This window comes from Mastigoproctus giganteus, chromosome 6 (assembly GCF_048544385.1).
Source record: "Mastigoproctus giganteus isolate SK-2022 chromosome 6, ASM4854438v1, whole genome shotgun sequence".
NCBI lineage: Eukaryota > Metazoa > Arthropoda > Arachnida > Uropygi > Thelyphonidae > Mastigoproctus > Mastigoproctus giganteus.
In genome coordinates, this window is record NC_143580.1 from 168,857,385 (window position 1) to 168,884,062 (window position 26,678).

At 36.6% G+C, this 26,678-nt stretch overlaps 1 protein-coding gene across 2 annotated transcripts in view; it reads right to left on the reverse strand.

Moving 5' to 3' along the window:
• Positions 1–26,678, reverse strand: part of LOC150084738 (IDLSRF-like peptide) — a 167,569-nt gene that overhangs the window by 118,315 nt on the left and 22,576 nt on the right. The gene's annotated exons all lie outside the window — the stretch shown is intronic.

Sequence of the window (26,678 nt, forward strand, 5' to 3'; positions counted from 1 at the left end):
TCTTCCAAAGGCAATCGATTATATGTAATTAGATCTATTTATAGTTTATTTATTTTAACGAATATTTATATTAAGAGTGATCAAGAGGCCCAGTGCAGGGATTGAAAAAAATAGTATGTAAAAATTAGTAAAACCTAAAAATTTCATCTACTTTTGAATCTGAACGCGTTTTGTATATTTGGATGTATCGTGACAATTTTTTATCAAGTATTTTCATATATTTCCATAAATGTACTCTAATAGTTCCGGTAATGAGGCCTTTGGTTTCACTTTCTTTTGAAGAAAAAAATAAATAATAAATGTAGAAATTGGCGCATGTACAAACTTTCTCCCAACTACGTATTTCGATACCATTTAGATATATTTATACACGTATAAATATATAACTGAACTACAATTTACCCACGAATAGACCAAATTCATTTATTCCAGTCATTCATTTCGGGAACTTACAAAGAATTATTTTTTAAACTGTTGGTACTGGCTAGGGGTTTGGAGTTTTCTCACCCAAATCGGAAGTTTTTCATCCGACAAACAGAAAACTGAACGTAGAATACATGCGCCTTACAAACTCGATATACTGAAACCTAAGGTCTCAGTTGTCCCTCTGCTTTTATTCAAAGCAACCCCCGCACTGTATTTCGTGAACCAAGCGCACACATAATAAGAAAGCAACGAGTTTCAGTGAAATATCTGCCACGTTCGTAATAAACACATTGCTGCTAATGACTAATCAGGAAGGTGCATTTTCTAGATGGCAGATGGAACTCAATTAAATATGCAGCGTCTGACAGAGATTAATTGCGTAATTTATTCGAGGCTGGAAACGAAGCCATGCATGCATGAGCTGTAAACAGTGAATTATAGATAAGTGGGCTAACTGATGTATTTTGCGCCATCAATGGTAAAAATAGCTTGCAAGAACGCCAGCAGATAAATCTCGAATTCGGACGCACACCAAAATACTCGCAGATGTCTTGTATGCTCTGCCCTAATCACTCATTACGTCCTGCACGACGATCCTGGTTCGGCAAGGTCTACCCCAACGATGTCGGCTCCCTTTTTTGATGAAATGGCTGCCGCGTACGCCGTATCGATCCAAAGTGTTTCAAGATGCCCTCCGGGAATTTACGTCATTCGTCCATAGCATGCCCACAATTAGAGCACGCGTATAGGCAAGGTTATGAGGCCTCACGTGCACGCTGTTCAAATTTACCCAGTAGATACTTGATTAAGTTGAGATCTGTAGACCGTGGAGACCCACGAAGGGTGGAGAAAAATAAAAGGCTGTTATGTGTTTCTGAGATCAGCTGTAGACGAACTTAGAGTTACCTTTTTAAACAGAATCACCAACTTTGCTAGATTGAGCCTCGCGTTATCACGTCTTTTGGGGATTCTAAGATTATTCTTTTATTTACTTATAATTCAGTTATCTTCTATTATTGGTGAATATTCAGCGCGCGCTATATAAAGACTATAATCTTTCTTTCTGCGATCATTTCAGTCACGCATACCATTTATGATACATACAGTAGGCGGTGTTATCGCATCCTAAAATTAGAAAGAGTGGACGAAAAGCAAAATAACTGTGGTAAAATGCACCTTTGGAAACGACAAGTTAGAAATGTTTTGAATAAGCGATGCTAATGGTACTGAAATGAATCGTGTATAAACTTCAAACTGCGCAAGAACCAGTAAACAGAAATGAATCATTGATCAATGATCATGGTGCTATAACTGTACATCATGACCTCTTTCTAGAGGTCATGATGTACAGTTATAGCACCATGATCAGCACAGAATAGGAGAGTGGTTCCTTTTCCGTTTCGGGGACCGATAAAATTAAAGTTTTAAGGACCAGTAGGAATTTCTTCCTGCTGTTTCAAAATGTAGCAGTACTTAATATATTTTTCTTTCTTAATTTTTACGAAAACTAAAGGATGTTAAGTCACGATTGGCACCGGTGCGCAACAGCAATTGGAAACGAGCAATTCTTAAAGGGCAGATCTCTGTGAAGCCTTACTTCATTCTTAAGAAGTAGGGAAGTCTAATGAGACAGCAATTTACTTTTTTCTTAATTTCGAATTTCTATTTTTTGCTGTCTCTCTCGAGTTTTGCCTCAGTGGAAAAAGCAGCAATTCTCAAGTGGTTTTGTTTTTTTTTATACCTTACTAGTACTCTCTTCCCCCCACCATTTCATCGAGAAAAAACTTGAACTAATTCTTAGCGAACTTCATTTAAAAACTTCCGATTTAATCCAGCCGTCCGCTATTTTACCAACTGCCATTCTTTTGCAGATGCCATCATCTTATTCTATAATATTAAACGTGTCTGTTTAGATGTCCCTATTGTTCTTTTGTCCCTTGGCCATTCCATGCTTTAATTCAATGTTCATTAATTGTTTTATCATTCAAGGAAGTAACAACATACCAGCTTTAGCAGTCTTTTGAATAGCTTCCCAAAATTATTAAGGCTTATTATAAAAATTTCTTTCATATTCCACCTTCAAAAATGAATAACGGAAACCCTGCTATCCAGGCCTGCTGTTGTGTAAAGTTTAATTTTTATGTAGCATTATTTTCGTTATATATCTATATTTTCTGTCCTATCGCGCTATAGTTGGAAACAGCTTATTATTCGACACAACGCATCCGTTATGGAATTTATCACGTGCTTATTTGCTAATAAATAAACCCTCATCGTGCAATTGTGATTTCTTTTACGTTAATCCTGATCAGCGCCATTAAGAACGAAATCCATTTCATGTGCAAAAATATTTGGCAAAGAGTACATTTATGTAGATTAAAATATACAAATATGAAACGCGTATTTAGGTGGAACATCTTATTTTCTTTCATCTGGTACTGTTGTGTGTCGAAAGCCAAAAAAAAACACGGTGTACTGTCTTATGTGGGGACAAAATATTTGCTCCAAGCAATTGTGTGAAATGATCAAAATTTCTTTTTTGTTTTGTTTCATTTCATCTTGGAAAATTGAGGCACATACCGTACTTCATATTGCTTGGAATATACTGGCATGTTTAATAAGTTGATCGTTATACCACTGAACCATTTGAATTCCCAACATTGAAAAATGTCTCATGTGGCTCAGCAAGAGAAAAATGATCCTTTGTTTTTCGAGAGGTGGCATATATTGAATAGCCAAAAGACCTCATATATGGGTCCTTTCCATACAGTGTGGTATTTTTGATATCGTGTTATCATTGTTGAGTCCACAGTTTCAGATATGTGATTAGAAATTCATAACACGAAAGCGGAATCTCCACTATCGAGCCAATCCAGCTGCATCTTCATTCAAGAGTCTGTTTCAAACAAAATCACAAACAAAAGTTTGTTTGCGATTTTGTTTTGCATTAAAAAAAAAGTAAAATTTGGATATTTTATTATAATTTCTTTAATCACGCTTATTGATGAACGTTTATAAAATCCGCGTGTGAATAATATCGATGTAATAGTGGAATTTTCCACACAGACGGATTTAATGGACTCGGAGCAAAAAAAGCAAATCGATCAATATGCTCTGATGCGGGCTACCTGCTATCTCAGAGCAACGCTTGTCTCAGTTAATTTGCTCACGCGATCGTTTTTAGGCCATGAATTCCCAACTCCAATTCGGGTTTTACTCGAACCACACACTTCAATATCCGATAGACTCATTTCGTTCCTGCTGCATTGAAAGATGTCTTCTTTTAAGAAAAGAGGTGATGCTATTGAAGAGCACGAAAGGGCACCTTTACAAATAATAATTGTAGCTGTTAATTCCAGAAGTTTGCATCGTATAGTAATTCTATTATAACAGAAACAAGCTGGGCATATTAATGCACGAGTGGATGCTGCTGACGTCTGCATCCAGATGTTCTTCCAGATGTTCTTATTGTATTCTGCGGTATCTGTCGTCTCAACAGGTAGACCAGCGTGCCGTGTTTGCTTGTATTCCTTCCCCCCTCCACCACATCCCAGACTGCTTTCTCTTCGCTGCTTTTTAGTTTTCGCTGTGCAGCTATGCTGCTTTGAATCTAAATGCTGTGGGCGGAACTGTGAGCCCGTCTCCGCCTCTTTACAGGTGTGTCCCCGGCAAGCATCATGCATCAGATATCTGGTGCTGCTCCTAGCAAACCCGAGTTGCATAGCAAACAAACCTATTTCACGCAGGCAAACTACCTTCCCTTAACTATCGATCGTTCTCCTCCACTTGCAACATGAAAAGATCCAGGTTCATCTACTGTGTGTGCGCGTGCTGTTGTGTGTATGTGTGTGGTTGCAAGTAGCACGGTAGGCTGATACATTCCTGACACCTATATATTATATGCAGACAGAAATTGCAGCTCTCCATAAATTTATAAATTAAACCACGGTAAAAACCGCTAATAATGATTTATGATGGAGACTTCTCCTCCTCTGGACCCAGATCTTTATTTTTCTGTGGGCCTCGTAATTATTAACATTATTTAAAATTGATTCGCTCTTTTATAAAGCGACAGGTACAGTCAAAGGGGAACTAAGAATTCTTTCTTTATAATACAAATTATTAACCACCACGTAGAAAAAAAATAGAATCATCTATTTCTTCAAAAGAAGTCGAATATAAGCTTAAAATGCACGCGTGACACCGCTGTGTTTGTGCATTCTATTGCATATTTATTACCGATTTGCAATTCCTTATTTAAAAGTACGCATTTGTGACATCCCGTTGTATTAGAGAAATCGGATGCGTGCATTCCTGACGTGACCATTGCAGATACACGAAGATCATCGCATGTCAAGCGATTTGCAAATCGCTCATTATGCGATGACTTTTTGTTTGAACATCTGCATAAGAAAAAGAAAAGAAAAAGCACGATCGCGCTTTTGTTCACAGCTTTCCAGAGACAAATGTCAAAAGAAATTATGTTGCTATAATTAGTGGTTCCGAATTTACTTTTAATTCTACCATTTGTAACGATTTGAACATTGAAAGAACCTTTGCTTAAGTTAGGGTATGTGTTATGAACTTGTTTTAGTTATTTCATGCTGGCACCTTAACAGCGTGACATAAGGAAAGAACTCTCAAATTATATAGAGTGCGACTTCTTGGAGGGGAGTGCTTTTGCCTGCAGCAGACTACGCTACTGGATAGTTACTCTACGTGAATGAGCAAAGTCTGGAGAGAGAAACAGCTTCTCTGCCCGAGTGTTGGTCTAAAAGCGATTTGAAAATCGCTTTTAGATCAAGTCTCGTGTTAACACACTCAGAGTCCGTGTCCTGCTTTACTTGAGTTGAACATCACCTGCCATAAATTCCATCAACGTGAAATTATTTACAGTTTCTGACACCAGTGGGTTTTAACCGATTGTACGCTTGATGTACATATTCATTTAAAAATTGCAATAACTAGGTTGTTCATTCGTCCGACGTGATCCATCAATACGATGACAGCGACTCCTGCTGTTTGACATCTCTTGGCAGAGGAATAACCCACCCATGCCAATTACAGCACCTTCGTGCACGTCTAATGATCGAAGCAGTTTTTCGATGAAGTTCGGCCTCGTTGCATCTATCTGTATTAAATATTTTATTCTGTCATCCGATTAAGTACTCCCTCTCATTTTGGTTCAGAATCTTGTGAGATATACGACAAAGTTTCGTATATTTGTTTCTGATAACTTGAAAGTATGGCACTTTCGAAATGTGAAAATTCCTTCTAATTTTAATAATTAAATTTTTAATGAGCGGTAATTAAAAATTACTTAATTTAAAAAGGTCGCGTTGTGTTTATATTCTTTAAAAAATTCAAATTATATTCAATTTCTAATTAAATTTCTTATTCTGAATGTGAGATCTGTTAACAGGCGGCAATTTCATAATGCACTCCCATAATTCGGTTGGAACGAAAAATGGGATTTTTTAAAACCATTTTTCATTGATACGGGTGGTAGTAGAGATGGTTAGGCTTTGCAATGTATTAAACTTCATGGTTTTAAGAATTAAAATCGTATATACGATGGTAACAAGTATGGATGATCAAAGGATTATTATAATCGCTTTATTTATTCAAGTTACTCAGAATAATTATTGTATTGGCAAATCTTTCCATTAAATGTAAAATACAGGTTTGAGAAACTGAAGCAATTTCACGATTTTTTAAACCATATTTTGTTAACGACACCGTTGATCATCTTCATAGTTGTTGATATATTCTTACGCTGAGAATCAGACTTGAATTTGGAACCAATCGTGAACATCACTGGACCATTGTTCTTGGATTCAATTGACATATTAACGATACCAGTTGAAACCGCCCTTTTTTGTGGTGAGATGTGGCCATTAAAAATTGCCACCTTGCATATAGACTTTTTCCTCTAGCAGATTAGTAAATACAAGTATTCCCTTATGAGGAGGCATTTCTCCTCATCATTGGCAGTTGGAGTCAGTTATGCCTTCTGTATTCACCACTTGTCAGAGGTTTGAGATTAAATTCTGTCAGAGATTGGAGGAACGCTCAAATGCTTCTTCAAGAAGCTATACTTATCTAATTGAGATCAGATAAGTATCACCTCTGTAGGGGTTTCAGCTGCACAATATAGAAAGTGGCCTGTGAACACACACTTAGGCGTAATATGCATTAAACCGTATGAACTTTCGCACTACAATTAAAATTGATTTTCTGTGCTGATTCTTGATAGACGTTGAGTAGTTGTCGGGCCCTCTCCGGCTTTCTGGAACTGTCTCCACACTCATACAAGTTCTCTGTGCTACATTTGGCCATAAAAAGGTTACTTGGAGTTACTTGGTATCTGTGCGCAGTCGAAATTATGGGTGCGTTAATCAGACTCTGCTTTCTTTAAAGCCAATTGCATATAAGATATGAATCCATTTTCATACAAAGACATTTTACAGATGAGTGAAATTTCACTTCGATGTACTTTTGGATATACTGTAATTAGGTATCCTGTTTTTAATCTCTCAAAATAACTTTGCCATGGTTGTGGTTTTCACAATTTGTTTTAGTGTTAAGTTAACTGAAAGGTCAAGGAAATTATTGGACATCGTGCCATGGACAGTAATTCCACCTGAATATCTGTTCCGAGAGTTTTCAATAGAAGGGTATAGACGACTCTAAATGTCACTTTTCTGGCGACATTTGTAAGTGAGCATTTAATAATTTGTATGAGGAAATTCGTAGGAATTCAGTATTAAGTATCCCTCAGTATTCCTAAATACTTAAGCTTCCATATAAAAATACGTACCGATTGGTACGAAATACTAAAAGATTGAAACTCGGACTTGGTTAAAACTTGACAGTCTGATATCTAAAATTGATAACTCCATTGTATTTTCTCAATTTGATTCAGAAAAATAAGAAAATTATTATAAATACAGTATCAATAATCTTTCTAATGATCGTAGAATCGATATCCTCCTAAACACCTGCAGTATCCTCTGGGCGATTTTTCATTTTAACTTTATTGAAGTTAGTGTTAACTCAATGTCCTTCTCTGGTGACATTTAAAATATCACTTCTCTAACTAACCATACTTATTTACAGTAGCTTAACTTAATTTTAAGGATAAAATACCGTGTTTTTCATTTCATAATTATCAGTAATTGTAATGTTACAATTGGAGTCAAATATTGCGCTGATAACGGACAAGTGGTGACACAGATTCGACCGAACAGATCAAAAAGGCATTTTTTGTCGCTGTAGGAAGTTGCACGGGTTGTGGCAACTATAAATAGATCGGTGTGCCTTTCTCTGGTAATGAGTGAAATCTAAGAACGGCGAACCATAATTGCTGCGCTCTTTAACAAACTGTATTACATGACAGCATCGATGTGAGTCATTAGTCGATAGGAAGGAAACGGACGTTGCAGATAACAAGCCCTTCCGAGCTCGATACAACAGCAAACACGGTGAAGATCCGTTCGAGACGAACTAAATGAGACCGTGCCAGCGGAATGTGAGCTTACACAAAGAAGAAAATATCCGAAGAGCCGGATGTACGCAATCACACCAACAAATGAAGGGAAATCAGAATTCGCAAAGGAGATGCAGAAAGATGGCCATATTACCATTAATTTGATAATTTGCTTGTGAAATGTATCGTTAAATATGTTAATTCACGTTTGTATAGCATAAATGACTAATTAGAATGTGTCATAACAAAATATCGTAATACTACAGTAGATAAGAAATAGATCGGTCTTCTGAGACAAAACACCAGAACAAATTGTTTAAAAATAATTAAAATTATATCTAATCAATTCCCAAGCTGAATTTCAAAACTGAAACGTTGGTACTAAGCTACCGATCAAGTGAATAGAAATTTTGCGTAAAACGTGTGATCGTAACAAGTTCAAAGAGCAGTCTGTTGTTTGAAGATGTTACTAAAGATGTTACGCACGCTAAGTACTATGAAACACACTCGTATTTATCTTAAGATGTTCTTAAAAATCAGAATACCAAGGTTACTTATTCTATTCAGAGTCTACAAATTTGTGCTATCTCATTCCACGATAAATGGAAGAAATCTAAAGCTGCATACATTACATTGAGGACGATCATTAAAGTTATCGCGTTTCAGTTAAAATCCTTGCTTCTCCCAGAGAGCATGAGCTAAATTGGAGTGCAAATTGTAAGCGTAGAAGTCGAATGAGTTTTACACAGGAAGATGGTAATTTTATGAGACATTAAGTATACAACAGGACATCGGTATCTGCAAAATAAAATTGCTGTATTTAGCTAGCAATCCTGCAAATCTGGTAAATGTCGACGATTAAGTAAGCGAGATGTAATTTGTGGCGTTGTTTCTAAAAGAATCCATGTCTGATAACACAGCACAGTAATTATAGCATCATGGTGAGATCAGCTGGGACACCACATATAATGGCACGATAACTTTGGATGCCGAATCTCATTTTCTAGTGCGTGTTAGTGATAGGAGGAGAACACCTCCTGAACTGCCAAATGAAAGACAGATTAATACTAATTCACTGGAAGGCGAGTGGATGATTGTGCGAGATAATTTGTGTAGAAAACTCAGTACCTCACAATATTCTGCATGCCGATGCAAAGAAATCATTTTCATTGTGCACACATTCGGTACCAAAGCCTAATAAAAAGCGATATTGCAAAGACTGCCATGCCAAATTTTAGGCGTATAGCAGAATAGATGCACAGCGAGTGTTTGAGAAAGACACGCTCTTCTCCAATTTTAAATTATATTCAATAAATATGTGAGGTACGCACGCAGTAGACATCAAATAAAGAAATAGTCTTCACAGTATCGGGAACCTTTTATATATATTCCACAATGGAAGGGTTCTAAATCTATTGAATTTCATTACTGAAACTGTCAGACAAAACATTCTTCGCCGTTGGAATTGAATATACCATCTGTTCGATATCGTCACATCAACAAACTGCGTTGTCTGTTTTTGCGACTGTAGTATCTTACCATATAGAGGTGGTAACGACCTGCCAAAGACAACGAGCAGAGAACAAAGCCTTGCCGAAATCTTACGAAAATATTCCTTTGTTTTTAAAAAGGCTCAGAAGATACTTTACAGAAAGAGTGTTTCGCATATGGAAAAGCTTATTCACATTCTCATCCGAACGTTTTTTGATGGCAATTTAAAACTACACGGTTTACACTGCTCTAAAAGCAACTCAATGACCCTCCGAACGTTCACGGTACGCGTTACCACACAGTCGAGTCTTTTTCCTTTTTTTTCTTTCTTAAGAATATCTGTTTACATCGTTCAATAGAAGGAATGATCTATGTGGACGTTGACGAATGGAAAACTGAAACGAAGAGGAGGGTAACGGACAGCGGTGGAAGATATTTGGATTGCATTGAGGTCCAAGTTTTCTTTAAGGTAATTGTACAGCTACATTTTGAAGGACAGACAAACTGTTCTTGGTTATTTGTAGAAAGGAAAGAAAACTGCAATGCAACTTAATATAACACATGCAAGAAACGGTGGCAGCTTTCTAATTATGAAATAAGGGGTGCATTTGGCAAATATGATTCAACACAAGGGGAAAAGAACATCCTTAGCGTCAATTAATTTTTCCCCTACTGCACAGGAATTAGTGATTCGTCACTTAATGATTTCGTATTCATTTTCTATTGGTACGCATAGGCCTTGAAGAGAAGTTATACGAGTGAAAGCCCGGTATTACCTAAAGTAAGGAGGCGAATCATTAATTTAAGGAACAAATACGAATTTACCAATCCATGAAATTCAATTATTCCATTCAAAACAATCGTCCAACCAACCAACCAACCATTGAACTCGATTCGCTAGTATGGCGTTGATACACAGCTAGTAAATCAATTCACATCAGTCCAAAGGTTCATTTTCTCACCAACCACAATCGAATTTCTACCATGTCCGTTCTTTGATCCTCGTTCAGGTATTCTTCTGTGTAAAACAATCTTCTATGAAACTTGGTGTGCAGTTATAGAAACTTTTGTAACTGCACTCTACAAAGGGACATGCTTATACTGTAGTGTATATCATTAAAATAAAATAACTTGCGCTGGTATTCAATACTCATTTGCAGAATAATCCGCAATTATCGAAACCAGATACGGCCTACTTTTGCATATAGATAAACCCAACGCTTCCTGTTCGATTGCTCTCCTAATGATGAAAAATAGGAGTTAAAACTACAGAAAATTTTCCCATCTGTCTCTGTGCACTTATATTTACACTCCAATTTAATAACAAAGCGGTAGCGTTAGGTTTCGAAGGCACATTATACGTACAGCTGAAGAGTTGCCAGTTACCTGACATTTGACGCTTTTCAAGGACTAATGCTGTAAATGACCGTGAACTGAATAACTTGTCCGGACACATGTATGAAAGAGAGAACTCCTAACCCTGGCACTTAGCCAATTCGATCAGGCCCGACTGCCTGTTACTACTTCACTCTATAATATTTCCTTTGAATGAGAAAGCACTCTCTTATATTTCATTTTGTGTTTTGTTTTGATCACCTGGACACTGAAAAAGCCTAATCGACATTTAACGAGATATTTTAGAGCAGTAAGATTAAGTTAAACTAAGACTAGATAAATTTAAATAGGATTTGACCCTAAAAATCGTCGAAATCATGGGTTTAACCACCGTCAACGAAATCTCATCCCTGGTACCACAGTTAACAAGGACTACTCTTTCGAAATCTGCTGACCCCTCTTCCATTGAAGGTAAAATACAAAGCAGTTGCTGCAATATGTGGAAACCGCAATGGCAAACGCTTTGCCAACCTTGAAGAAAATACGTAGACCCTCTACAAGCTTAAATATATGCTGCTTCTGCAGTTCCCTTGGAATTATCGAACACACGTACTTGGCTTTCCTTGAACAGAAAACATTATCCAGTGCATTGGGATTGTTTACTTAAAAGGCAACCGTTCTGTCTGATAAAGGCGGAGAGAGATAGAAAAGATCAGGGTATTGCAGATTCACCTTCTTCATTGCAAAGCAATGGTTTTTATTCCTGACAAATGCCAATAGAAAAGGAGGATCCACCTTTACTCTTTCTACCCTAGAGATTCTTGTGTAGAGTTTAAAGATTGTTCACTTCAGGAATATGCTATATCTGAGGACGTGGTCAATAACTTCTATCCACAGTCCAGTGGCCAAATCGATTCATCTATTTGGATGATTCGGTGGATTTCAGAGGGGTGCTCCAACTAGTTGATGTCAAAGTTCTTTTTCCCAAATAATGCTCTGCTTAAGCCACAAAACAATTAACTTTCTTCATTTAGAATGTTTCTCTCATTCATAAGTTTTGCATGTTGCGCCACCCATATGCATGCCATATGCATTTCAACTCTTGTCTCGGGATACTGATAGACTAGCGTAGAAATACAATATTTATATTTTCTTTGCAATTCCAATAATGCTATTTCTTCAGTTACCTAAATTCATTTAATCCAATTATCTTAATGATAAATTTACATTATTCTGAGCTGGTCAAAAATTATTCAAACGCTTTAGACTGGCAGCACGCTAGGCCAATGAATAAGCCAGCTATCATAGCCTCTCTTTCAAGTTACCTGAGGACGTATTATTACCTCAGTTTGTCTTGCACAAAAGAGAGAGAGGTGAGGAAATACTTTCGCAATGATTTCAGAGATGTAAAAACACTCAAGGACGCAGACTAAACTGACATCTTCTTAAGAATATGCTATGCTAAGTGGAGTCATACACATAGCAAAGCGATCTGAAAGAGGAGAAGGAAATGACCTCTTACATCTCATCGCTTGCAGGAAGTAAGTTTGAACAGTGAGTGGACCTTTACAGTTGGACCGAGAGTGCTTGTTGCTATGGTGTCTGACATCATCTTACGTTAGCAAGTATTTAGCCTATACATTCTTAGCGTCTTTGAGAAGTCGCAGGGATATCTCGGTGAAAAGGTTGTTTTGTAAGCGGCAGAGATCACAGGTTGCATTACCGGAAACCTTTACAAAAGATTTTGAATGGTCTAGAAGGGAAATTGAAAAGTCCAGAAAGCTCTCAGAAATGTAACGAACTTCTTTAATACATCCGAGTCGGAGATGAATGTTTCCGTTGCTTATTTCTTAATAACAGAAAAAGAAATAATTTCCTGAACGGCTTACTTTCTACTACCTTTCATCAGTCCAATACATGCAGGGCACGTATTGGACACGTCCACCTTTGAGCGCCACTTTTTCGAGTTAAGGATGGCAATCAGGGTAGTAATGTACTCAGGCTAGCGCTACTAACAGCATCAGTAGGAGAATTTCACCACTTCGACCACTTACCTAACTGCTCGGCAAGCCCTCTTCCGTCAAGAAGCAAAACCTAATTTGGTACTCGCCCTATTTCTAACGCCAGTTTCTGGAGATTAGTCCTGACAATGTTACTCAAAGAGATTACCTCTGATGGCATCGGAATTTGATACTAATTCGAGTTACTATCAATTCTCTGGTAGCCTACAGATGTGGTAAGACCGCCTTGCGCGCAGATCAAAAATATACTGAAATTATTAAATTTCAGCTTCTGATTCGTCTCTGATTATCAAGGAATAATGTTTTTGGACAAAATCGTAAATCAGAACTGTCCTCATATAAAGTGGTTCAACTATAATCGGAAATAAACTGAAGCTTGTAATAAAGTGGAAAATTGAATTCTAATGAAACCAGATGAGAAAATTTGATTTTTTTTCCATAAATAAGAATTGCATTTCCTTAGACTTCGAGGAATTCCTATTTATGTGAATGGTGGAGTTTCGTACGAAACGGGGGATTTCCTGGGTGATGCCTTTCGTTCGTGAAACGCGATTTAATAGGACTTTAACATATTCAAAGCAAAATTTAGAATTTTTTTTCGAGGAAGAGTCAAATGCGATTATGGCCTGGTCGTAAATCACAACTGTTTCAAGAACGTTGCCGACTGCTGAAAAATGGAAGTTAATTTCAGTATGGAAATTCAAAATTCCCTAATCGACGAAACGATTAAGGGCATTTTGAATAAGGTTGGACGTTTTATGAGAAAGCCAATAAATTTAGAATGTGCTAATATTAGTTTTAAGTTTTGATGTCCAGAGTGAGTGGATCGTGCACGATTGCGACTATCATCGAACCAGTATGGCGATAGTCAATCAGAATAGACAACGAGGGTTGGGGTGCTCGAATATAGAAGGGCACGCGGAAATAGAAATTCTAATGCTTTGAGTTCCTGATTCAATTTGAATCTCAACTCTTCCCACTCAATAAATTTAAATGGAGCTGAACTTTTATTTTTATTCTTTGGAGTTAAATCAGCAATCGATGGCAAACAATTGATGTCAAAATAACAGGTATACGAAATAAATATTAAACAGGCGCTTGAATATAACTTGACAGGAGTTGGTAGGAATACCAAAGAGCACCTGGAATGCTCAAAAGGAACGTGACCGATACTAAAGACAATTTAAGAGAGAGCAGCGAGATATTTTTCGCTAGAGTTTATTCCTTCTGACACTGTCAGACACATCAAGTAGTCGAAAGTCGTCCTCAGAGCAATCCTGTCCGGTCTTGTAACATCAACTCGAGTGAAGGCGATGGATGAACTCTATTCGATATTGAACATCATTCACGAGGACAGTTACGAAACGCTTTTTGTTATTTTAGAAATAACAGCAATTTATACGGTAAATCATTAAGACTGTCAGTTTTTTCAACAAAACCACACTCTTTTTTTTTAAATTTAAGTCTAAAGGTACCTCCTCTCCATTATTGTGAATGTTTAGAGATTGGGCAAAACGTGTCTATAAAGATTGGAAGCGCCGAATCTGATTTTAAAACTTAATAATGGTATATAAGTTTGCTTCCTTTTTTTTACAGTCATCTTAATAATTTATAATAATTCTTATACTTAATAATCTCACGTAGAACTAATGCCGATTTTACATTTTATTACACCGCACGTTAATTGTATAGAAAAGGTACACAGCATTCCCTTATGTAGGTCGCGAAATTAAAACCTACGTACAAAAATGTTGTCGTGGTAGCGCTCTTATTGACCCCATATCTGCACGTGAAAAGCTTTGCTTATGTAACTGTGCCATTCCTTGTTGGCTGTTTGGTATTGCACTTTACTGCAAATTGGTTTCTCTCTAAGGAACGGTTCAATATGGAAACGTGTTTTCTCTAAGATATTGACAATCTCGAAAGTTTATTTTTGGAGACGATGAAATGCAAACCCGAAAATAACTGCGCTCGAACTACTTTCTTCTCATGGAGAAGAAGAAGAATAAAGATCGGGTTTTAAAAGGTGAGAAACGATGTATATTTTTTAAAAATATGCGTAATAAATTGTAAACATATTGGTATTAATTTACACCTTTCTAACCACGAGTTATAAATTTTGGTTATTTTTACTCTTAGAAGAAAGAATAAGAATAAAAAGGACAGAAATTATATTATTAGGACAATAGAACGTATGACAGATTACAAAAATTGTAATCTGTCAATGCTGGCCATCGCAGGCCGGACCGAACCTATTCGGAACACTCTCTAGGAGGCTTCCGGATCAGTTATTGTATAATCTTGCTGCCTCTACTATACCAGACAGTGACTGGAGGGGATTGCCGAGGCCACGTTATGTCAAGGAGTTGGGTATGTTTTTGGCATGTGTAGACCATATCCAAAAATTTCATTATTCATACATGTCCTCCTCATCTTTTCTTACTTCTGAATACATCATTTCTTTTGAAATGATGTACTCTTGAAAAAATAAACAAAAAAGTATTTTTTCAAGAATATTGGTCCTCAAAAGGAAGGGGAAGAAATAGTCTGTATAGTTAAAAAGAACCAGCATACGCTATGTCTCATGATTGCCAAATTTCAGGTTTACTGTTAGAATAATAAAGCCTCAAACAAATTCTAAAGCTAACTCAAATGTGAATATTACAATGAATATTATACTTATCTCCTAATCTTCGTAAATTCGCCTGAATGTCATTACATATATATATCTGCAACTTGCAAACTCACCGCATACTGGTGTGTCATAAAGGCCTTATAAGGATTCAAATAGATTAGAAAAATCTGTACATATAAACATAAAACTGATAAAAACAGCTTCTAGAACTATCCAGTATATTCAATCATCTCCAGAATGGTCAAAGGACACGCAGTGCCAATTTGAGCCAAAAGAATCTATGAAGTCCTGCTGTAGAATGCAAATATGCAAATTGTACGTTCTCTTTGTAGCCGGTGGTTGGGAATTAAGGCAGGCAAAGTCTTTCTAGGAAACCGAAGCGAATTTCGAAATGGAATTTTGCGAATTGGCAAGCTGTTTTCTGTGCCTTCCTGTGTCTGTAGATGACGCAATTTATATACCAGGGAATACAGATGGGTATTGTAATATTGTCTTTTCAAAACTACTGCGGAATTACTATTGATTGCATACAACGCTTACAGCGAAATGTCAAACGGTGAAAGGAAAGGCTGTACTAGCTTCTGTGTATTAAAGCAAAAGTGCATCCATGTTATTAAAAGGTCACATGTTGGGTATTTTATGCTGGGAGACTAAGGACAATAAGACAAACGAACTGGCATTCAGGCAGAAAATGCACGAGATATACGCAAGAAAAATTGGAGCGTTTTTTCCAGTTATAAAAATACTCTTGAGAAAATCAACAGAGTAAGCTTTAGTAAAGAGAAAGGAAAGATACACCTTACATCCCAAGTTTTAAGAAAACAGTTGTTTAAGAAAGGCCATTCTACTGAAGGGCTGAAAAATTAAACATTCTATGAATTTCAAGACACAGGATTGCAAAAATAGTTTTATCTGTAAAAAAGAATGGTTATTTAAACTGGATCATCTATATTAAGGAGCGTGGTTAAGTGAAGATTCAATAATTATCAATTAAGTTTTCGTTTTAAAACTTAGTTTTCTTAAGCTTGATGATATGGAATCCCAAAGAGGATTCTAAATTGTACTAAGTACTGGGGAACACACAGAGTAAACCCTCGGCAGTAATGGACAATGCCCATTGAATCAAATATTTCGTGTGTGTGGGATCCGGTGGCTTAACTACTCAGTTTGGTGGTATTGTTGAAATTTTTTTTCAAAATAAAGCAGAGTTCCGGCCAGCCACAATTTTCGAGGATTCTCGAGAGTTCTTTAGACTCCGAATTAGTTCGTTTCCACTGCCATTGTATGACACAGAAAAAATTCAAGATATTTAGTTCACAATAAGCTAATTATGCAAACTAAGGTCGTGTAAATTTTTTATTAAATTTTTATTACAATCTATTTAATTAAAATTGCAAGAAGCTCTAGGGGAAATCGGGGATGGTTGTTAGATGGGAAACTTTGTGTAAATGTATTACTGTGAGTGACCGAGCACACAAATGAGCTGTTTTAAGAGGATTACTTTATTTCGATGCTAAAAGTGAAGAAGAAGAAAATTCCTTCAAGTTGCCTTTGATCTTTTAAAGAAGCAAGATATAGCCTAAAGGTTTAATGATTGATTGTTTATGAACTTTGAAAAGTTTTAGTTGAATGTAATGGGGACGTCTGTAGCTAATCATTATATTCGTATTGGAGCATGTTGTTACAATTGAACAACTTGTCGGGCTGTTCTTGCAACAACGGACAAGGATAGCCAGTGAGTCTCGATTTTATCTTCCTTTACTACGGTTGGACAAAAGTAGCACGACGGTTATAATCCCCATACTGTCTAGAAAAGGTTTGGATTCGAATCTCATCTTGGAGAGGACTTTTTAAGGGTTTTATGCACCTTGGTTGAAGTTAGTCTGTCTCCAGCTTCGGTTGCACAATTTTTTCTTTCGGTAACTCAGAATATATTTCAATAAGTAAAACAAAAAACCGATCACTGAATATACGAAATTTACGAACATACTGATGCATCGTGGGATTAGTTGCTTCTGTGCAAATTCAAAAACAACCCAGCTCAAGTAGTTGTTTTGAATTCAATATTTGCAAATATTATCACAATGTATTCGGAAGAGCATCTTGCCGATATTTGTTAATGGTAATTTCCTAGGTATACTCAGAAATGCGAACTGGTGGGCGAAGGTGCTGTCTCAGTATCACCTCTTCATTTACCATCATTACCTTCATAGTCTAGCAGTCTTACGGGGTTAACTCGATTCCTGAATAGATTGTATGTATGCCTTAGATTAAAAGGAATTCTCAGTTTCTCTCACATAAGTAACGCAGACTTTTTGTTTACTGATGTGGAAGAATAATTCTGCTGATTAACACTTACTGAAAGGAGTAGTCTTTTTCAAGACGGGGGTTTGGGGGTGCTTGACAATATGGTGGACGTGGTGATTCGGTGTATGACAATGCAAGACCGATAATGAAAACTTAATATATCATGCTCTAAATTGTTAATGATTGGAAAACGAGGAGAAACTTGTTCACACTTTATTTTCATTATTTTTATGAAATACACTTGGAGGTAAATTGTACCAGACTAAAATTAGAGATAATTAATGGATCTTCGTTTTACAACCTGCATAATATTTCTTTTATTAAAAGCAATTAAAGTTAGTGGTGGGCTGGTACTATGGATAGATTGAGGACAGGAGCATCGAGATGGGAAGCAGGCGGGTCAACATCTCCAGTGCTGGGAATTGTAGTACATGCCCATACAGGGAAAGGCAGCCTGGTTAAATGAGGCGTTTGCCCCAAGGGGTCCATGCTGGTTTTCAGTCAATCCATACGTAGCCTTCCAGAAAAAAAAAACCAATCATCTTCATTTATTTTCCTTTCTTCTAATTGCAGTGTCATTCTGGGGTCTCAACCAATCCATGCTGCTCGAACAACATAGACTTCAACTGAGTTCAATATGTTTAAAAATTAAAAAAACGCAATTTCGAATTAAGTTGTTAAAATGTTGCGAAACTGCCTGTTAGAATTAATCTCGTGTATTTAATATCTTTAGCGGCCTCCGTAGCCGAGTGGTCAGGAGCGGAAGTTCAGTAGCACACGCTCTTTGAGTAGACCGGGGTTCAAGCCCCTGACTGCTGAATACGGTCGATCTGCCAACCCGCACTGGACCAGCGTGGCAGATTATGGTCCATTTCCCTCAGCATGAATTGTTGAGGAGGCTTTCATCCTGCAGTGGGTTGATAATGGCTGCACTTTATACTTTTTTTTTTATTATTTAATATCTTTACATGTAGTAACTCTGTCAATAAATATTTTCTGATCCCCTCCCCCGATGAAACCTTCTTGTTAATTTTTGGTCTCTGCATGATATATCGTATTGTCCTGTACCCAAATGACCTGATCACTCACTGTAGGAATCGGCTCAACTTCCTTTTCCTTGAAACAAAGTATATAATCTTTTTCAATGGAAGATGTGAGGAATGGACACTGAACAGCAATAGGAAAAGAAAACTAAGTTGTATCTGAAAGTTTCGTAGAGCTTATCCTCGAGGGACATTAATACAGAGGGTTTGTTAAGGCATGACGTGCCTTCGTTATCTCCTGAAAGATAAAATGAGCTTCAGTTAGAGGGGGAGTTTCGTGTGGAAGTTTCTACTGGTAAAAAAACATTTCCTGGGTGTCAAAAGCATTTTCTGGCGCAGGATGAGAGCGCCTGTCCTGCTTCCCGTTCTTTGTTCTGCAGATACTGCGTGATTACTTGTGTGGTTCTTTGATGTTTAGGAGTCCCAGGCTGGATGCAAAAAAGTTTTTGTTCGAGCTGGTATAAAGTGGAGTGATTACGTAAGCTTCTTTTGTTGGCTATATTTGTATGGAACAGGGTTTTGAAATGCGTCCATTATTCTGTCATGGATTGTAATTTCTGCCTTTGATAGATGAGGATGTCCATTTATCTTCGTAATCTCTGGAACAAATCAATCTTCTCAAGGTGGCCATTGTTAAAAATACGGTAAGCGTTTACAGAAGGTAGATGGGAGGGGATAAAAGATAATTTGCTAAAAGTGGACAGAGTTGTTGAGACTGATGCAGGTTGATAAAAAAAATATATAGTGAGTTAAAGAGAGAAAGGACTATGAATATCTAAAAAACAGAAGCAGCGTGTATTTGAACAACTTCACTCTTTAAACTAAAGAAAAGGAAGTACAGAAAATATTGTCGTATAATTTGACTACTACATTTTGTGTGTTTTTAAAAACCAAAAAGCAGCACACTCATGAACGCCTACTAGATGCACGGCCATGGTAGTTAAATGTTGATCTGAAGCAGTTGCACGTGAAAGGCATTACCCACCATTTTTCGTGATAAAAATGACTACCTGCGCTATTGATCGTGATAGTAGGAGAGTCTGCACGAATATTGGTAAACAGCGGTAGAGACAGCACGCAAGCCAAAACATGTCCGATAGCACATGTTAATGGGAAAATCAGAGGAGGGGGAGTCTAATAATTACGTCGAAGTTGTAGTAAAATGGTTTTTTTATTTTTCGAAGATGTGGCTAAGAAAAAAAAGGTTCAGCTTCGTGATTGAGATGGGTGGATAAATTAAACGTTAAAAACAAATTCTGCACAAATATTTCAGAAAAAAAAAAAACATAATTTAAATATCAAATAGCGTTTTAAGAAATAAATCAAGAAATAGCGTGAGTGAAAATTATTATCGAAATCGTTTTAATCTTTGTGTTCAAATTTTGACAACATTATTTCATAGTCGAGTCGAATTTCAATTAATATAGAGCCATTTTTTGTTTATAGTTAATGCTTGTGCCTTCTGATACTAAACTTTTCTTGAAAAAATACATTTAAATGACATTTACCGCATCGATGAATATTGTAGAAGTATAAAAAGTGTAATCGTGGATGGGTTGGCGCTTTGGTCGCACATGGTATTAAGCGAAAAGCTTTTTCTGGGTGTGTGTGAAAGAGGGAATGTTTTGAAATATGAAATTTATGGAATCTCCCTTAATGTCAAACGTTCAAGTAATTACTGACAGATTGAGGAAAAGGCATTAAAATCTAGATTACAATGAATAATGATCCTTATCCTTATGGGACTCCATCGTTCTTATGAATACTAAGCAGTGTGCGTGACTACATATACCATAAAGGGTTAACAACTGCATATTACGTCAACAGATGCTACTTTTGATGTATAAAAACAGAATAAAATAAGAAATAATCTCAATGGCCATGCGACTAGTCATGTGAATATTACTATTTCAAGTCGAAAGAATTTTCCAATTCAGATAGTTCTAATGCCGGTCACTGTTATTGCAATATCCTTCCGCACCGTGTGAATAAAGGCTCCGATTTGATTGCAACTAAACTAAACCGAAGGAACTTTTATGGGCCTTTTCTCCCCTGTTTGGTCAGATGTCCCTGAGCAGGGCTTAATCGAGAACAGACGAACTGACCATGGAAGAATGTAATTTGCAAACCCAATACACCGATGCTTCATATTAGTTACATTGAGTCAAAATAAAAATATCATTGGGTGTCTTCAGAGGTAATATTTGAGTCTCTTATTTAAGCCGGTAAGTTAGCAATCCAGTACACATACGTTGTAGTTAGTAGATAGTAACTAAAGTTAGTTGAAAATGTAAATTTATCGGATTATGAATATCAATTTTAAAGTAGATGTACATATATTTTTGACAATCGAGGAAAAAATCACCTTGTATACCTCAGTCTGTGGAAATTTTCCTGATTATAATATTCGGATGGTATTATATCCAAGTCTTTCAACCCTTCGCGATTTCTAACCCATGTCGGACAGGGTTATTCCAATAGAATCCGGTCCAGCTTAGCTCGTTGGTATCCAACATTATCAATAACTGCTTTCACAAAGCAAATTCTTATGGTAAACGAATGAAACAGCAGTAGCTGGAAGCCAACATTTCTAAGTACCCAAATATTTCTGAAGTATCGTGTTGCTGAAAGAGAATACCAGACCCAAAATGAAAGTTTATTTAGCGTGTCACTCATGATTACGTAATCATATGCATTAGACGATTGGAAAAGGAATTTATTTTCGACAGGTTGTTAAAGATAACTCGATTAATTTGGTCTTTTCTAATATATAAGAGGTTTGAAACAGGCAGTGGGATTTCGTTAATTGCAAACTGAGTTAAGACGTGAACTTATAAAGCAGAGATGGCTTTTAAATTTAAGTAAACATGCAAATCAGAATTAACTTTGATTTTGTTTTTGCAAATATAGCCATAACTTTTATTTACAGATTAATTTTGTAATCGTAACAGTTGATAAATGGTTACTTAGTACATGTGAGTGTTGCATAATCAAGCCTCGAAGTACTTTCAAAGGCTAAATGAGAAGTTTAAATCCTTTCATCTGCTGGTTAAAAGATAATATTGACGGCATTTAGGCATTTCACTGTCTGGTGATTAAATAATGTTAGGTCATCGTCATCGTCCTCCAATCATTAAATGTCAAAGGACACTGTTACTAACGAGACAATGTCACCTATGATGTAATAATTGGCGTTTGTTCATTTTATGAAATTTTATACGAATTTCCATTTCATAAATTTAATACATAATAAAATTAACGCTGAAAGAGATTCCAGAAAGTTACTGTAACTAGAAATGCCGCAAGAAGTTTTGTTGAAAATAATCGAGAGAATTAAAAATGGAGAAATGAAAAATTTGAAAAGATTATGCGAGTTATGACGAAAGTTTTTCGTAATAACACTCAGAGTTGTAAAGCACTGTTAAGGAAAATTTAAAAGGATCTTAAATAAAAACAAGCTTCGATGACCGAACCATGTTTTAATCATGTGATGTCAGTTTGCGCATGAATAGTAAACATGAATAGATCGATTAATTGATTTAACCACCAGCTAGAGTAAAAAATCTGATATTGTGATTTTAATTGTTTTAATATGGAAATTTTTATAGTCAGGAGAACGAATCCATTTGCGTTTTCAGGCTCGTATTTAAGGGTATATATAAGTAAATGTATGTACGAAGTGGTGACCAGGTCTTTGCGAGATCGTGAACCCATTGGACATTGGAGCATACACTGCGTATTTGTATAGTTTCAGTATATATTACCGAAATAATGTCTTTCAGTTCTCATTAATCATTAAGTATTTTTATTATTAACTTTTTATTTGATAAATGTCTCTGCCTGCTCCTGGCATACCTTACTATATTAATCTTTATGATGTATTTTATGTTGCTAACTACTTGGCATATCTTGCCATCTCAAGGAAAAATGTAGACTTCGATTTTTGAAGTAAAAAATAAACTTGCCTTCACTGATTGGCTGAAATATTTCTCCCGTGTATGCAGACTGAATAACTTCCTCTCTGTGTAGTGAGAACAGCATCAATTAGCATTTCGTTGTTTCCTGAGGGGGGGGGGGACAACGGTTTGTGGTAATGAAATGAGGAACGAGATCATTGTATCCTCTTTGAGGCCTACCTACTTGAGTAGGCCTCTTTGAGGCCTACTCAAGTAGGTACAAGGTGCTCCTGGAAAAATCAGTGCACAATGCCTTCATCCCCTTCACAGTTTACGTGATCTAATATCTGTAGGAATTTCCTTCGTGGCACACGTAATAACCAGATTCGAATTATGTGGAGTAAGTATGAAGCATATCCATAGATGCAGATGCTCGAGCTTCAATCTTCTAGTAATTAAGGCCTGCACTGCAGTCCTTGCTGTTAACTGAGAATTTATTTCTTGGTCACACCGAACTGCTATGGATTATACAGAAGTTAGATGTTACATCACTGCTTATAAAAATTGTATTTTCGAGTTAATTCGGTAGAACTAATTAGCTTGTAATTCGTATTAGCTATAAAATTGCTTTCTATGCTTGTACAGATTTTGAAAAAAATTGTTCTTGAAGTTTGATATAGATTTATTTATTTGTATATAACATACATTGTTTATCTTAAAACAAATTCTATTTGATTTGTGCGTGTTAGTGAAACTGTACAGGTTTTTGACTGGGTCAAACTATCTGCCAGAGAAATGCTACGTACTTTAATGTTTGAGACCGGTGTACTCTTAATGGATCTCGTGACATCGTCCATCAAGAGAAAGTGCATTACTTACATGCAAGATCAGCCAGAGTTGGGGGGAGTTCATCGTTATGACAATTTGTTTTCAGAGCTCCGGTTTGCTGGTATTGAATGAATTTCACTTCTTGGGCTGACAAAATCAATCGTTTCGTTGTGAGAATAGGGTGTTGCAAATTACTGGGGTCAGATGCAGTCCATTTCTGCAATGTTTGTTTATTGTGTGAAGTGTGTGCAGTACCTGCTGCCCTCAGCTTACTTTCTGATCCTGACTTGAATATTAAGCAACATATTTGCAATAAATAAATTTCATAAATAACTACAACCTGGTTATTAGATTTGTGAGTCAAGAGGCGTTTCGGTAAACAAGCAATGGATATACAGCGGCTGCCTAAGCGAATGGTAGGTTGTGGTAGTGGCTAGAGAGATAAATGACAGGGTATGATATAAATATATAATGTGTTGCTCTTTATACGTGCTTCTGGCTGTGCTTCAGTTTAGAAACATGGCTACTTGACAGCACTGGGGTTAAAGGCCCCAATATAAACTTAAATGGGTTGTACTGGATTTAGAAAACTTTTTCTCTCTTGCTCTGGGAGCAGTTGGAATTACATCCTGAAAGATTATCAGCGTATTTACAAAGTTAAAATATATTATAATTAAAATTATGATAAGTGTATGTATTTGTTCATAGGCTTATCAAAATCCCCAACGCTTCCACGATGTCCTTCATTAATTGTTTGTTTGCATTTATTTGGACAGTGAGATCCAAATGGCAGCACCGTTAATTTAATCCCAATGGGAGGATCTTATATCTTGAGAAATAAAGGCCAACGACTATAAATGAACCAAAAATGATTTAGAATAATTTATAAAAGAGAAGTTATGAGGATGTGTAAGAGCAATGACTTGCATTGGATGATATTATTCATACTGTCTAAATATGACTTGATTACTTGTTGATAGGGTACATGCGTACAGTTTTATTTTATATAACAGTAATCATTAACTAACTTCATTTATTAAAGAATTTGTAACTGATGGATTATCTTGTCAGGAGATATTTAATACTGTATTACGTTGCTCCCAAAATTCCTGTACGGAACTGTGCATCAAATTCCATCATTACATTTACCACAGGGGTTAAAGACGGCGGTATAAAATTGAATGAGTTTCTCTGGATGTAGATAATTTTCTTTTCTATTGTGCTCAGTCATTTTTAGAACCAGCCAATAAATATCTTTGGTTGGTTCATCTCTGGATTTCTCCGTTCTTGGAGATGGAATATTTTGAGTTTCAAAATGTTTTGCATACGGCTGAAAGAAAATGCTTCAAGAGTGGTTTTTTTTTTTTTAGTTCTTCATATTTTTGTCCTCGGACTCTTAGATAGTAGGGCATCAATTGTAGTGTCTGTAAATTTCGTGTATTCTGTGGTCGGGTTATACGTTTTTCGCGTTTAAAAACAAGTTTCAGAGAGAAAAGAAACCACCAAATGTTCGACGAACTCTTAGAAGTCAGTTCTGTATGTATTGAATTCGCGAATAGTTTTAGAAAGAAATTTCTGTTATCAGTTGCTGAAGAGATGAGGGTCTTGTACGATTATGATAATCTTATAGATGTGATGCTCCTACTGTTAAGTGTATTGGAACTCTTTTGGAGAAGAAATAGTGCTATGAGTGTAATTCAACTTTATTTTTAATGTGATTCCGGCCACTATCTGATTTTTTTTTCTTTTTATAATGCCTCTGAAATTAACATTTTTACAATTTTCGAAGAGTTTGCAGGGTAGGAGTACTCTAAAAATCGGAAAATCATAATGCATGTAGTAGTGGTAGTAGAGGCATATGATGCAAGAAAGCAAGCTTATGTAGCATCAGCCAAAAAAAATATTTCGCACATCCCTTCCCTCTAAAAGTACGCGCTGGCTAAAATAAAATTTCCGCACATCTATTCTACAATTTGAATTTAAGCCCCTCTCAGGTTCGTAATCTGAGCAAGAGAAAGAATCCCATCAGAATTGTGCCTGCCCAATCCATTAAAGGCCTTATACACCTCAATCAGATCATCTTGCAGGTGTGTAATCTCCAGATGCTGCAATTTGCAGAACTTAAGCCTTTCTTGGTAAGAGGACCCTTTCGTTCTCTTCACCAATCTTGTTGCCCTTCTCTGTACTCGCTCAAGAAACTCTACATCCTTCCTATAATGAGGCCTCCAGACCTGTATACAGTACTCAGATGTGGCCTGACAATTGTCTTATACAAAGAATAATCGCCCCCTTTTCCCTACTAGCAAAATTCCTGTATATCATTGACAAGACTCCATGACTTGCCCTGGCAGCTCGTCTGCACTGCTCAGCGAACTTCATATTTGACTGCACAATTACCCCCCAGGTCTTTTCCACTTCCCTGAGTGTAGTACCACACAGTTGGTACGTTTCTCTTCGGTTATTGCTACCCTTATGCAGTACTTTGCATTTGTCAATGTTAAACTTCAGTTGCAACTTCTCAGCCAATTTTCCCGACTTACCATCTAGATCCAGTTCGAGTAGCATACTGTCATTACTGTCATTAACAATCCTGCCAACCCTGTATCATCTGCATATTTGGACATTAAGCCTGATATACCTTCATCAGTATCATTGATAAATATAAAAAAAACAACAGTGGGCCTAACACCGAACCCTGGGGACTCTAGTAATAACATTAGTCCACGAAGAGCAGTGTCTATTGATTACCATTATCTGTCTCCTCCCACTCAACCATCCTTTTATCCCATTGTAGCAATTTGTCCTTAATGCCATACTGCTCCAATTTGTACAGTAGTCTTCCACGTGCAACAGCATCAAAAGCTTTCCTGAAATCCAATTATATGATATCAAAATTATTTTTTGCATCCAGTTCCTTTGTGACCAAATCATAGTATCCAATCGAATTGGTCAGACAAGACTTCCCCTTGACAAATTCATGCTGTGTCTGAATTATTGCTGCAGTCTTGTCGAGATGATCCTGCGTTATTTCTTTTACCAGTGACTCCAATAGTTTCCCCCCGGACAGAAGTTAAATTAATGAATCTGTAATTATTTGTGGATACATTTGTATCCAATGATGAATTGGGGATACATTTGCACATCTCCAGTCCGTGGGGACTGCCCCTGAGTCCAAGGATGCTCACATAATTACTGCTAAGGGTTTGC